This window comes from Herpailurus yagouaroundi, unplaced genomic scaffold (genome assembly GCF_014898765.1).
Source record: "Herpailurus yagouaroundi ecotype Mexico unplaced genomic scaffold, PumYag 166, whole genome shotgun sequence".
In the NCBI taxonomy this organism is placed as follows: Eukaryota; Metazoa; Chordata; class Mammalia; order Carnivora; family Felidae; genus Herpailurus; species Herpailurus yagouaroundi.
This window is the reverse complement of record NW_024412407.1, coordinates 23,219,022-23,233,434: the sequence shown is the minus strand read 5'-3', so window position 1 is coordinate 23,233,434 and position 14,413 is coordinate 23,219,022.

Genomic DNA, 14,413 nt, shown 5'->3' with positions numbered 1-14,413 from the left:
AAAACACAGGGAGAATGCCATGTGAAGATGGAGAATTGGAACTCTGGCTAAGGAATACCAATGATTGGCAGCAAACTACCAGAATTTAGGAAGAGTCAAAGAAGGATTCATTCCCTTACAGGTTTTAGAGGAAAGCATGATCTTGCTTAAGCCTTGATATCAGACTTCTAGCTTCCAGAACTGTGAGACAATATATTTCTGTTCTTCAAGCCATCTAGTGATAGCAGCTCTATGAAACTAACACAATGTTGTTCCCCCCCTTTTTTTCTATTAGAAACTTCTGTAATGAACATTCTTATACACATTCTTATTATTATTTCTGTAGAATGGATGCAATTTATGAATCATAGTGTATGTATATAATACATATTAGTATGTGTATTATTCTTCTTGGGCTGACAAAACAAACATATCATAGACTGGGTAGTTTAAACAATATGATTCTAATTTTCACAGTTCTGGAGGCTGGGAAGTCCAAAATCAAGGTGCATCAGATTCAGTTTCTGATGAGAGTTCTACAGGTCTACAGAGGGCTGCCTTCTTGTTGTGTCATCATGGCCGAGAGAGAGAGGCAGGGAGCTCTCTGGTGTCTCTTCTTATAAGGACATTAATTCTATGAAATTAGGTCACTACACTCACAACCTCATCTAACCCTAATTACTTCCCAAAAGTTCCATCTCTAAATATTATCACACTGGGGGTTAGGGTTTCAACATATGAATTTTGGAGGAATACAATTTAATCCATAGCATTCTGCTTCTGGTCTCCCAAAATTCATGTCTTTATTTCATGCAAAATACAGTAATTGTGTCCAGTTAACCCCAAGTCTTAACTCATTCCAGCATCCATTCTAAAGTCTAAGGTCCAAAGTTATTTAAGTATAATTTAAAATCCCTCTCTGGCTGTAAACCTGTGAAATCAGACAAATTATGTACTTCCAACATACAATGGTGGGAGAGGCATAAGATAGACATTCCCATTCCAAAAGAGAAATAGAAAAGAAGAGGTGAGGCATGCCAAACAAGTCAAAGGCCTAGTATGGCAAATTCCATAAAATCTTAATCTCTTTTGCTGAATTCCCACCTCCCAGACCCACAGGGGCATGATCCTACCTTTTGGACCCACTGACATGGTGTTCCCATCCCAAAACTCTGCTGTGCAAAGCTGGTTCTTAAGACTCCAGGGAGCCCTGACCCCATGGCTCTGCAGGGTAGCCCCACCCCTAATACCTCGGGCAGAACCCATCTGGCCTCTTGTAACCAAAGTGGTGGACTCGCCCTTTGGAAGAGAGGAGGCAGCTCTGATGATCTTTGAATTGCCTTTGGGGTCATTCTTCCCATTTCTTAAAGACCAGACAAGTGGACATTCTTTGTTTTTGTTTTTTTCCTTAACATTTATTTGTTTATTTTGAGAGAGAGAGCAAGAGTGAGAGAGTGCAGAGGAAAGGGGCACAGAGAGAGAGAGTGAGAGGAGAGAGAATCTCAAGCAGGCTCCATGCTGTCAGCACAGTGCCCAATACAGGGGCCTCAATCCAACGAACCATGAGATCATGACCTGAGCTGACATCAAGAGTCAGATGCTCAACTGACTAAGCCACCCAGGTGCCCTGACCAGTGCACATTCTTAGCTGAATAGCTCTATGGTCTGGTCCTATAGGATCTGGGAGTTCTGACATCCTTCCTTCATTGTGTCTTGTCTTGTTGTTGTTTGGTTTTTTTTTTCTGTCCCCATTAGATCCTACTGCCAATGTTTCTGCCAATAAAATCTCATTTCTATTCCTGGCTTCTGCTGAGATGACTGATTAAATCCATGAGTCACACCTATGGTCTTTTCATCTAATGGTTGTTCAGCCACACCTTTACATTCTGTTCAGAACAACTGTTCTTTTTTTTTTTTTTTTTTGCAATATGTATAAATTGAATTTTCTAAAGCTCAGCTTCCTGTTTGCTCAATAACTACTTCTTTAATTTGTCTCCTTCCTTTTGCATTATACTATAAGGAGTCAGGGAACCCAATCTGCTCCTTCAACACTTTGTTTAGAAACCTCCTTGGCTAAATATCCAGTTTCATTGCTTATAAGTTCTTTCTCCTACAAAACATAAAGCATGATTCAGCCACATTTTCCCCCCATTTTAACAAGGGTCTCCTTTCCTACAGTTTCCAATAAGCTGTTAGTCATTCCATCTGAGACCTTACCAGAATGGCCTTTAACATCCATATTTCTGTCAACATTCTGTACACTGTTATTTATGTATTCTCTAAGGAGATAGAAGCTTTCTCTCCCACTCTCCTCTTTTTTTTTCTGAGTTGTCATCAGAATTCCCTTTAGGGGTGCCTGGGTGGCTCAGTCAGTTAAGTGTCTGATTCTTGATTTTGGCTCAGGTCATGATCTCATGGTTGTGAGATTCTCTCTCCTTTTCCGTCCACCCCTCCCCTGCTCATGCTCTCTCTCTCTCTCTCTTAAAAAAAAAAAAGAAAAAAAGGAATTGCCTTTAATGTCCATATTTTTAGAATGTACTTACTCCAAAACTCTTCCAGCCTCTACTTATTATGCACTTCCAAAGCTGCTTCCAAATTTTTAGGTGTCATAGTAGCATCCCACTTCTTGGTACCAAAATCTGTATTCATCACCTTGGGCTACCATAACAAAATACCATAGAGTGGGAGACTTAAGCCATAGAAATCTAATTCTCACAGTCCTGGAGACTGGGAAATCCAAGGTTGAGGTGGCAGCCAATTTAGTTCCTGGAGAGGGTCCTCTTCTTGTCTTGCATATGGCTGCCTTCTTGCTATGTCCTGGTAGAAAGAGGTGCAGCAAACTCTCTTGTATCTCTTCTTGAAGAACACTAATCCTAGCAGATTCAGGCCCTACCTTCACAACCTCATCTAACGCTAATTACCTCTCAAAAGTTCTATCTCCAAATATCATCATCACACTGGGGTTAGGGCTTCAACATGTGTATTTTGGAGGCATACAATTCAGCCATAGCAGAGTACCTATATAATATGTGATAAGCTTCCAAAATACCCCATTGACATTATTGTCAGAAGAAATGTCATCTTTTTGGGGATTGGGCCTGTAATTGCAGGTTCCATAGGAAGCCATTTCCCTCTATAGTAATTATTATACCACTGGATGTTTTAATCTCAATTAATGTGTGAATGGGCTGTTATTGTTTATCTGTAACATTGGCATCTTAGAGAATAGCCACACCTTTGCAGTACTCAGCCCTTGGACAACTTCTCCTAGCTGGATATGCTATACCCTTATTCTTGGTTCTTCACAAGTACTCCCTCCTCACTCCTTTCTTCCCTATCCTCACACAGATGTCAAAACTTGTTTTTTGAACTGTAGTATCAATGATTTACACAATTTTAATGATTTAACCAAATGTGCTTTTTCTTTCACAAGATTTGCTTTTTAGGTCTGGGATTTTAAATTTTAATAAGCAGAAAAAAGGAGGGTTTGGAAAATGGAGGATCAGCCCAAGTACACTTAAAAATTAGATACAGTTGGGGCACCAGGATGGCTCAGTTGGTTAAATGTTCAACTCTTTTTTTTTTTAACTTTTATTAAAAATTTTTAAATATTTATTTTTGAGAGAGAGAGAGAGAATGAAAGTGGGGGAGAGCAGAGAGAGAGGGAGACACAGAATCTGAAGCAGGCTCCAGGCTCTAAGCTGTCAGTACAGAGCCCAATGTGGGGCTCAAACCCATGGATCAAGTGATCATGACCTGAGCTGAAGTCTGACACTTAACCAACTGAGCCAGCCAGGCACCCCAAACATCCAACTCTTGATTTTGGCTCAGCTAATGATCTCATGATGTGTGGGATAGAGCCACACTCATGGTTTGTGGGATTGATCTATCGGCATGGAGCCTGCTTGGGATCCTCTCTCTCCCTCTCTCTCTGACCCTCCCCAGTTCACATGCATGCTTTCTCTCTCCCTCTCAAAATAAATAAACTCAAACAAAATAGATATACAGAACCTCTAGTCCTGTGCAGGCCTGATTAGCATGGTATTTCCTACGTTCCCTCCATTTCTGAAACTTTAGGCCATATGTAATACAATGTGTTTATGGTGATTGTCCTATGTTTAGGCATCTGTGAGCTCCTCACTGTCTCTGTTCAGCAAAAGCCAAAAAAAGAGGAAGAGGATAGTTCAATATGGAGAAGGTGAGTGGATAAGTGGCTGAGAACCTCATCTATTTCTCAGCTCATGCTAACTCTTTATTCCCCTGTTGCTCTTTGGAAATGTAGTAGGCAACACATGTGGCTTGCGTATGGAGAAAATTCTTGGAGGATAAGCTACGAAAAGATGTTGAAGTCCAAACTCACCTTCAAAGAAGGCCTTGCACGTTTCCTTTCCTCCCACTGCAACCCCTCTCTTCTAAGGGTCTCTCATCTGCTTTTGTTTCCTGGTTTTAAGGCTTTTTCATTTGCTGCTGACAACATAAACTATAAATTTAGTAAGGGTTTGGTTGAACTTTGGCATAAAACTGAAGCACAGCTGTTTCCTTTCTCTTGTGCTTTTTTTTCTCCTCCCCATCATTTTTTCCTTTAAGTTTGGACATTTAATGTTTTTAAAAATTAGCCAAATATCTATATTTTGTAACCAGAATTGGTGTTTGAAAAAATCAGTCATATTTTTCCTTATAAGCACTGGCATACCTGAATGTTCTAGAACTCTAGCTACTCACTGTAAAATATGAAGAAAAATGATTGTTGGGCTGTTTTGAATGGAAGTGTCACTGTGGCAGGTTTTTTTTTTTCTTCTTCTTGCACACACCTCAGGAAAGAAAATACAGAAACACCCTTTAGACTACTCTCTTGAGAAGTACTCTTTAGGCTCAGAATAACCCCAAACAAGCAAAACCTTTGTGTTTAGCAGAGAGTGGGTCTGGAGGAGAAGAGGATGTTGAAAAAGATGCAGAACATTGGGCTCTTCTAAGAAAGAAATTCTGTGCTTTTAGTGTCTTCAAAAGCTGTTTACCAAGGGAAAGGATGGTAGAACATGTACTCATTACAGGGGTTGTTTGATTCTCTAAGTCTGACTTCAGTTTCTAAGGTGAATGGCTTGTGCAAATAAAACTAAAATTACCTCACATTTCTGTGTGCAATATTTTTCCTTCCTTTTCTGCCTGTGGTTGGCACTCCAGTTTGGGATGAGTTTGTAAGTAAAGCACTAGTTGTATAGACGGTAAATACTTCCAGAATAGACCAGGGCTTTTATAGTCCCAGGTTCATTAGTTCACAAGAAACCTTCATTTGGTGAAGCAACATGTATTTTTGATATTTTGATATTTGTTCTTTTTTGGAAAGACATTATTCCCATGGAATACAGGACTCTATTCACCATGGAATTTTTATATTTACAACTATCTTTTACAAATTTTCTAACTTCTTGTCTTGTCATGATTTCAGATTCAATCTGTCTAAAACCAAATTTATCAGCTTCCTCTGGTTCCTCAACAAATTTCTTCATTTACTGAGGGAAAAAAATGGAGTGCTTTCTTTCTTCTAGGCACTGGGCTAGCACTGGGCACTGTCCTAGCACCTAGCCTAGGACTATACTGGTGAATGACTTGATAAGTCTCAGCTCTGATGGAGCTTACATTCTGACAGGAGAGATCAGAGAGTAGGCAATAATTATCTTAATGGCTATGTAATTACAATTGAGGCACATGCTATAAATGAGATGCACAGGTGGCATGGGCAAGTTCAACTAGGGGAATCTGTCCTAATCTGGGGAGTCAGGAAAACGTCAATAAGGCAGCAATGTCTGAGCTGAACTCTAAAACTGACTAGATGCTCCTTGATGGAGATACTAAGGATGTATTCAGGGGAGTCAATGACCAGTGGAAAGGACCTGAATTGTGAGGAAGCATGATGTGTTAAAGAAACTTTTTTTAAAAAGGCAAAAAAACTAGGGTTTCTGGAATAGAGAATGAAGGGAGAGTGATATAAAATTTAGTCTAATTAGGTAGACTTAGAGCATGAATATCTTTGAGCCTTATGGAAGATTTTAAATTTTATTCTAAGAGTAACAAAAGACATAGAAAGATTTGAAGCCGGAGAACGATATAACATCAGATTTGCTTAAAAAGAATAAAATAGGAGCACCTGGCTGGCTTAGTTTGTAGAGCAACTGACTCTTGCTCTCAGGGTCATGAATTCAAGCTCCGTGTTGGGTATAGGGATTACTTATAATAAAAGAATTGACTGCTATGAGGAGAAAGTAAGTGAACTCTGATAGTTAGGTTTTTGTTCATCTAGCACAGTATCCCTTTCCCTCCACTTCCAGTAACAGAACCCCTCTGTTTGTAGGGATCCCCTTCCATGTGATTTGAGTAGAATTGACTATCCCTCATTCCCCATCACAGGGATGGGAACAGAACCCATTTAATTTATAACCAATCAGAGTTCCCTGTTCTCCTGGCCTCAGTGTTTGGTTCAGGGGTGGGCACATAACTCGTTAGACTAATCAATACTCTCTGTAGGACTTCTGCTCAAACTCTCAGGAAAGAGATAATCCCTGTCTCTCTGGAGTTACTATCTATAAGGACCACCTCAGATCATCAAGGAAAAGATTAGCAACCTTTCCGTCATTTGAGGAGAGGCATCTGAGAAGAAAGATGGGGTGGGGTGCCTGGGTGGCTCAGTTAGTTGAGTGTCTGACTTCAGATCAGGTCATGATCTCACGGTTCATGGGTTTGAGCCCCATGTCGGGCTCTGCACTGACAGTGAAGAGCCTGCTTCAGATTCTCTGTCTCCTCTCTCTGCTCCTACCCCACTCGCATGCCTCTCAATCTCCCTAAAAATAAAATAAACATTAAAAAAACCAACACAAAGGGAAGCACAAAAGATGGAGAAAGACGAATTCCTGAACAAAGTGGGCAAATCCATAGGTCTAGTCATGTCTAGTTCACTTCCTCTTTTGTTATATGATCCAGTGAATATATCTCCTTTTTTTTTTTTTTTTTTTTAATAATCTAGTTTGGACAGAATTTCTGTCATTTGCAGAGTACAGACCAATTCTAGAGGTAAGAGTAAATGCAGGGAGATCGATTTGGTAGTGGTACACATGAGAGATGATGAAGGCTTGGACTAATGTGGTCATAATGCAGATGGACAGAAGCCAACACATTTAAAATCTATTTAGGAGACACAATTGGCAGTATTGAGTAATTGATCAGATTTGAGAATTTGAGGGTGAAGGGAAAAGAGAAATGTAAAATTTATTTGCTATTTTACTGTCTTGCATATCTGAAGATGCCATTTGCTGAGATAAGAGACATCTAAGGAAGAGTAGTTTGGGAACAGTGGTGAAAGGAGGCCTTTAGTTCAGTTTTGGTCTTATTGAGTTTGGGCTTCCTGAAATATGCATGCTTGTTAATGGCAGTATTATTCTATTAATCACTTTGACTTAACACTATTACCTTTGACTTACCTTTCATTATTATTCTTGCAAACCCAGGAAGATTTTAAGGTCTCTATTTTTGAAAAATCATTTCATTGAAGCATACTTTAGCTCTCCCAAATTGCATACATTTTACATGTATGGTACAAGTTGTGACACATGTTCACACTCATGTAACCATAAACACAATCAAGACACAGAACATTTCCATCACCCAAAAGTTTCCTTTGTGTCATTCCCCAGCTATTTCCTGCCTCTCCAAACCTTGGTTCCAGGCAAACACCCATCTTCTTTTCATTACTACAGATTAAATTTGCCTTTCCTAGCCTTTCATATAGATGGAATTATATAGTATGTACTCTTTTGTGTCTGGATTCTTTTATTTAGTGCACTGTTTTTTGAGATTCACCCATTTTATTGCTGAATTATTCCATTCTACAGATATACTATGATTTGTTTGTACTCTTAATAAATATTTGAATTGTTTCTAGATTTTGGCTTTAGAAATAAAGCTGTTGTGAGCTTGTCACGTATAGGTCTTTGTGTGAATATGTGTTCTTACTTTTCTTGAGTAAATACCTAGGAGTTAGATTGCTGGGTCATATGGTTCTTACCTTTTTTCTCCTGCCTTTATAGGAAATTGACAAACTGTTTTCCAAATGGCTATACTTCCCCAGCGTGTGAGAGATCCAGTTACTTCCACATTCTTGTCAATACTTGGTATTGTTATTCTTTCTAATTTTAGCTACCCTACTGCATTTATAGTGGTTATCTCATTGTGCTTAAATTTGCATTTTCCTGATAACTAATGATGTTGAGCATTTTGTGAGGTGCTTATTTATTATTTATATGTTTTCTTTGGGAAGTGTTCAGATGCTTTGCTCATTGTTAAAAAAAATCTTTTTATTTTGAAATAATTATAGGCTCACAGGAAGTTGCAAAAGGAGTAATAGTCCCATGTATCCCTCACCTAGCTTTCTAGCAGTATCTCATGTGGTTTATATAGTATCAAAACCAGAACATTTATATTGATATTACTGTTCACAGACTTGATTCAGTTTTTGCTTTTCATAAAACCTGCATTCATTTTTTTTGTATGTGTATATGTGTATGTGCATGAGTGTGAAGTTCTATGTAATTTAATCTCATGCATAGATTTATATAATCACCACTACAATCAAGGTGCAGAATCTATCACTACAAAAGAACTTTCTCATGTACTTTGCATTTACACACCCTTCCATCCTTTGTCTCTGTCTTCTAGCAATGAGTCTGCTCTGTATCTCCATAATTTTATCATTTTGAGAATATTATATAAGTAGAATCATACGGTATGCAACCTTTTGACATTGGCTTTTTCACTCAGTATAATCCCCCTGAGATTCATTCAAGTTGCGTCTATCAATAGGTGGTTCTTTTTGATTGCTGTGTAGTATTACCTAGTATGATGGATTTACCACAGTTTCAATACTCACTCATTGAAAAGACATTTGTTTGTTCCAGTGTTTGGATTCTTATAAAGCTGCTGTGAACGTCCATATACAAGTTTTCATGTAAACATATGTTTTTGGGGCTCCTGGGTGGCTCAGTTGGTTGGGCAGCCAACTTTGGTTCAGGTCATTATCTTGCGGTCTGTGAGTTCTAGCACCGAGTTGGGCTCTGTGCTAACAGCTCAGAGCTTGGAGCCTACTTCTGATTCTGTGTCTCCCTCTCTCTCTGTCCCTCCCTGCTTGCTCTCTGTCTCTCTCTCTCAAAAATAATAAACATTACAAAAAAAACTAAAAAAAAAACAAAATAAAACAAAAAAACCACATAACTTTCCTTTTGGATAAATGCCCTAGAGTGTGATTTCTTGGGTTTATGGTAAGTGCATGTTAATTTCACAAGAAGCTACCAAACTTTTCCTGAATGGCCATACCATTTTACAGTCCCACCAGCAATCTATAAAAAATACAGTTTCTCTGTATCCTTGCCAGCATTTGGTATCATCACCTTTAAAATAATTTTTTTTAGCTGGTTTACTAATGGGTAGTGATATTGCCCATATCTTAAAATTTTCTTTAAATGTTTATTTTTGAGAGAGAGACAGAGCATGAACAGGAGAGGAGCAGAGAGAGAGGGAGACACGGAATCTGAAGTAGGCTCCAGGCTCTGAGCTGTCACTTGACGTGGCACTCGAACTCACAAACTGAACCATGAGATCATGACCTGAGCTGAAGTTGGATGCTTAACCAACTGAGCCACCCAGGTGCCCCATTGCCCATGTTTTTAATTGGATTGTCTTATTATTGACTTACAATGGTTCCTTATACATCCCAATACATGTCTTTTATGTAATAAATGTTTTCCAAGCACTTGTCCCAGTTTGTGGTTTGCATAGTTACTTTCTTAACATGTTTTAAATAGCAAGGTTATTAATTTTGATAAAGTCCAACTTACCAATTTTAAAATTCTCTTTTTCATGCTTTTTTTGTGTCATATTCAAGAAACATTTGTTTAACCCAAGGTCAAATAATATTCTATTTTTCTTCTCATACTCATGTAGTTTTCTTTTCTTTTCTCTTTTCTTTTCTTTTCTTTCCTTTTGAGAGAGAGAGAGAATGAGCAAGGGGATGGGGGGAGAGAGAGAGAGAGAGAGAGAGGGAGAGAGAGAGGAGAATCCTAAGCAGGTTCCATGCTGTCAGTGCAGATTCCGACTTCAATAAAGAAATTAGGGGCGCCTGGGTGGCTCAGTTGGTTAAGCATCTGACTTTGGCTCAGGTCATGATCTCGTGGTTCATGGGTTTGAGCCCTGTGTTGGGCTCTGTGTGGACAGCTCAGAGCCTGGAGCCTGTTTCGGATTCTGTGTCTGCCTTTCTCTCTGCCCCTCCCCTGCTCTCACTCTGTCCCTCTCTGTCTCTCAAAAAAATAAATGTTAAAAAAAATTTAAAACAAAATTTAATTCCTTTTATAGAGTTATGCCTACTCACTACTCACATGTCTATCTGACTGACTTTTGGTGGACTAAACCTCCCACAATGATATATTGGTTCCCCTCAGTTCATCATATATTTGCTTAGTGTCTACTATGAACCAGGGATGATGCTCAGCCCTGAGAACATGATAATAAGAAGTCCTTGAATTCAAAGAATTATAATCCAGTGGATCAAGCAAAGATATAGAGTTAGGAGATGTGGGTTGATTCAGGCTTTACCACTCTGAACTTAGGCGACTTGACTAAAAATTCTTTGAACTTCAGCTTCCTCATATGTCAAAAGACTGTAATGACAGTAGTAATAATAGTAATAATAATAATAGTAATAATAATGGTCAGTTCACAGGAATGTTGTACTAACTAAATAAAATAATATTTGTGAGGAAAAACGTAGTTGTTATTCTTTTTTTTTTTAAGTTTATTTATTTATTTTTGAGAGAGACAGAGACAGTGTGAGTGGGGGAGGGGCAGAGAGAGAGGGAGACAGAATCCCAAGCAGGCCTGGTGCCTGCCATCGGGCACAGAGCCCCATGTGGGGCTTAAACCCATGAAACAGTGAGATCATGACCAGAGCTGAAACCAACAGTTGGACGCTTAACCGATTGAGCCACCCAGACGCCCCTGCAAGCTATTGTTCTTAATAACAATGTACTGAGATAGGCAAGAATCGATGTCATTACCTCTAACTTTAATAGCTTTGGAAACCAATGTCCAAAATGATTCAGTACCTTGCGCAGAATCACACAGCTGGTTTTGTGGGGTGCTCATTTCGGAACAGAGGTCTCTGCATTCACCCCCTCTTGTACCGCAAGATCTTATACATTCCTGTTTATAAGGGCAGCCCGTCTATTTTAAAAATTATTCTGGAACACATCTGAAAAGCCATAATGTGAGATTAAAAAAAAAAATAAAACCTCTGTTTTGCATTTATCTTGGCAGCTTGGAGAGAACATATTTTTCTGGGCATGTTTGGAAATGGATGATAGTTTTTGATTCTTATCCATATCCTCCAGGCTTTCTTTGGGACACTTCAGAGATTATCTTTGGGATTCAGAAAAGCCTAATGTCATTTTATTTATCAAATCTTCAGGGTGTTAGAAGTTTTGGGTTTTATTTTCCTGTCTGCCATTTCATTATAGCTATTATTTTTCATATATAATATTCATAACTCATTTTGTTGAAGAAGGGATTTCATTTTATGCCAATAAATATGTCTGACTATTGGAAGAGAGAGAAGTGTCTGAGCTGTGAGTGCTGGCAAGAATTATAAGGCATAGTATAGTAAAATAGAACATGGGGATTATGTCATTGTGCTCCTCCGTATAAACTGCACGATTGAGAAGAAAATGGGAATCATCTTCTGCTGAAATTCATCTTGGAAACATCTTCAAAAGCATGTTGGAAATGGATGATAAAATTAAAAGGACATAGTTTATTTTATTTGGAAAATCATAATCCCTTATGAGAGATCTGGGTAAAAAGACTTTATAGTTTTGGCTTTGTTCAAGATTCCTTGACTCATTGGGTGGCTTGAGAAATTGATTTAATTCTCTTGAACTCACTGTCCTTGAAAATTTGAATAATCATACCTTGTAACACTGTACTTGGCATTTGGGAGTTAATTATATTAATGGCTGGTGTTTGTTGTATGATTACTATGTGCCAGACCACATGCTAAACATGTTGTAGGTATCACTCATTTAATCCTCTCCATACTCTGGGAAGGGTGTACAATTATTGTTTCTATTTTATAGATCAGAAAACAGTGGTAGGAATTTTTCAGTGTATTATAATCATATGTTTACATGTTGGTCTTTTCCTCCGAACCTGCATTTATAAAGGGTAGGCATTGAACTCTTATGGCATCTGCCACAGCCAGCAAAGACTCTGGTTCATAGGTAGTCAATAAATATGATCTAACCTGTGCTTCAGGAAACCACTGTGTGTAGGATGAACAGAAGTGCAGAAGGATGAGCAAGAGAAAGAGCTGAGACTTTTTCAATTGTTTAGGAAAAATCAAATAATGTATATTTGGATAATGTATGTAGAAAAAGAAATGTAAGGGGAAATGAAATGATAAATAGTTAAGTGATTAAATATTTTAAAAGTAAGAATCTGTACATCAATTAATAAAAAATATCATTGGATATTAGAGCTTTGAGTAGTGATTTGAAGAAGAAATAGGATAAACAGTATGAGGATAATACAAGTTGCATTTTCTAATAAGTAAATGATTTTAACAGCTATTTAAAAGTCTGTCTAATTTCAACATCTGTACTTATGGCTATAGATTTATTGTTCTTTTCTCTTGAGAAATGTCAAGATTCTCCTGGTTCTTCATATGTTGAATAATTTTGGATTTAATCCTGGACGTTTTGAATGTTTGTTTTACGACTCTAGGTCTTGTTTAAATCCTATGGAGGATGTTTGTTTGTTTACTTGTTTTAGCAGGCAATCAAGCAGGCAAATTGAGGTTTGGTTGCAATTTCCTACTCTGCCTTTGTTGGTGGTGATTCCAAAATGAGTTGTTTTCAAAGCTTTTCCTGGACTACTTGGGTCAGTCCCATTCATGTTAACACCCAGAGAGCAGTCTGAGACTTGGGCAGCAGTCCACCCTGTAGATCAATTCTGAGTGCCTTCCGTATGTGGTTTAGGGTCAGATCCACTCATGTGCAGCTCAGGGATGGACACAGGAGTTCGTACACAGTATTGTGATCACTTTCTTGAACTTGCTTCTCTTCATGAGAATCTTTCCTGCTCCTAGTCACCCTCTTCCTGGTCTTCTGATGGATAGCCACAGCTTTAGTTTTCCTGGTTATGCACTTTCTGCAACTGTGTCTGCTACTGGGACCAAGTAGTGAGAGGTCACAGAGAAAAGAATGACAGGGATTTCTCTCACACTCTTGGATCTATGGTTCCTCTGGCCAGAGAGGAGCGTTCCTTCCTTCTGAGTTGTAGGCATTTTCTGAGCTATTGTTATTTCTGTGCCAGGGCTTGGGACAAGAGAGGGAAAAAAACCCAAAGGATTTCCCCAATTTTTTCTGACCTATAATAGGCCATTTTCTACTCATCAGACAAGAAAGACAGGGCTTCTCCTGGAACACTTTCTGTATGCACCTGTTATATTTCTGGATTTCATGTTGCCTTTGAGTCTACACTGGAAAAAAAGTAGATTTAAAGAAAAGAGAAACTCACCCCCAGTTTAGTCGTTCTCAGAGATCTGTTTGTCTTGCCCAATGAACTTGCTACCATTTCCTTTTCAAAGTCCTCAGGTAGCTGCTCCAGATATCTTCTCCAAGGGTTTTAGTTGCATTCAGAAGGAGAGGCAGGGTGAGGTATGCTTTCTCCATCTTATTTGGAAAGCAGAGAGTGCTTCTTTGTTCTAAAGTGTTTTAATGTAGGGTTCCTTAAGATGAAGGACTTTCTCTTATAGGACTATAATGTAATCAAAATCAAGAAACTTAATATTCTTATAAAATCATTTTCTAACCCGCAGTCAATATTAAATTCTATCAGTTGCCCCAATAATTTCCTTTATAGTCATTGTTTTCCTTGATCAAGGGTCTCTTTAAAGATCATGCGTTGAATTTAGTTGTCTTGACTCCTTTTTCTCCTTTAATCTTGTACAGTTCTTTTGCCTTTCTTTGTCTTTTATGACCATGGCATTTTAAAGAGCACAGGGCAATTATTTTGTAGGATATCCTTAAATTTGTGTTTGATGTTTCCCAATGTTTAGGTTCAGGCTAACTATTATTGGCAGCAATGCCACACGTGAGATTCTGTGTTTTTGTTTTTGTGTTTTTTTAATGTACACCCTCGGAGGTAGATAATGTCTATTTGCACCATTACAGGGTTGTTATCTTTGATCCCTTGGTTAAGGTGTTGGTTAACAGTTTTTTCTATTGTAAAGTTACTATTTTTTGTGAGGGTTTTTAAAGGCTGGAGTTTGAATATGATCATAAGATTATAAGGAAAACTCCAGTGTTGTCGAATAAAATGCTTTGCAATAGGGCTCTTG